At 37.3% G+C, this 852-nt stretch overlaps 1 pseudogene; it reads right to left on the reverse strand.

The window, feature by feature from the left end:
* Positions 1 to 630: 630 nt before the first annotated feature.
* The window catches only part of LOC100946114, a 998-nt pseudogene continuing 776 nt past the window's right edge, over positions 631 to 852 (reverse strand).

The following is an 852-nucleotide window of genomic DNA, read 5'->3' on the forward strand; positions in this document are numbered from 1 at the left end:
GAATGCCATGGCATTAGCCTAGCTCATACCGACCTTAAACTTTTGGATTCAAGTGATCCTCCTGCCTCAGCCTCCTGAGGACCTAAGACTACAGGTACATGCCATGATGCTGGCTAGTTTTTCTATTTTTAGTAGAGTCAGAGTCACACTCTTGCTCAGGCTGGTATTGATCTCCTGAGCTCAACTGATCCTCCTGCCTTGGCCTCCCAGAGTGCTAGGATTACACATGTGAGCCATTGCATCCTGTCTATACAATGGAATTTTATTCAGCCGTTAAAAGGAATAAAGTCCTGATACATGCTACAACATAGATGAACCTTGAAAGCATATACTACGTAAAAGAAGTCAGACAAAAAAGGCCACACACAACGTGTTAGAATTTATAGGAAATGTTCAGAATAGGAAAATCTATGAAGACAGAAAAATTTGTGATTACTATAGGCTGGAGGGAAGGAGGAATTGGGATTGTCTATCTTAATGGATACGAATTTTTTTCCAGGGATGATGAAATTGGGATTGTCTATTTAATGGATATGAAATTTTTTTCCAGGGTCTGGCATTAGAGGAACTATGTGAATTTTACCCTAATTTTTATTTATTTTTTTTTTTACTACATTAGCATTGTTATTTTTAATATCCACAGTGTGTAATATAGGAGCTAGAACTTTGTCCCAGACTCAACTTTGTTAAATTCTCAATTGGCAAGGGAGGCCAATAGGGACACTTTGTCTTGTCTAATTTGGTTTATGAGAAGGCTTTCTTCAAGTCCTCAATGGTCATTTGATCAATTGGATTATGTTCTCATCTTCTCCAGCTGTTTCTCATATCTTTCTTTCTTTCTTTTTTTTTTTT

This window comes from Otolemur garnettii, unplaced genomic scaffold, assembly GCF_000181295.1.
Source record: "Otolemur garnettii isolate 467f Iridium unplaced genomic scaffold, OtoGar3 scaffold00104, whole genome shotgun sequence".
NCBI classification, from domain to species: Eukaryota; Metazoa; Chordata; class Mammalia; order Primates; family Galagidae; genus Otolemur; species Otolemur garnettii.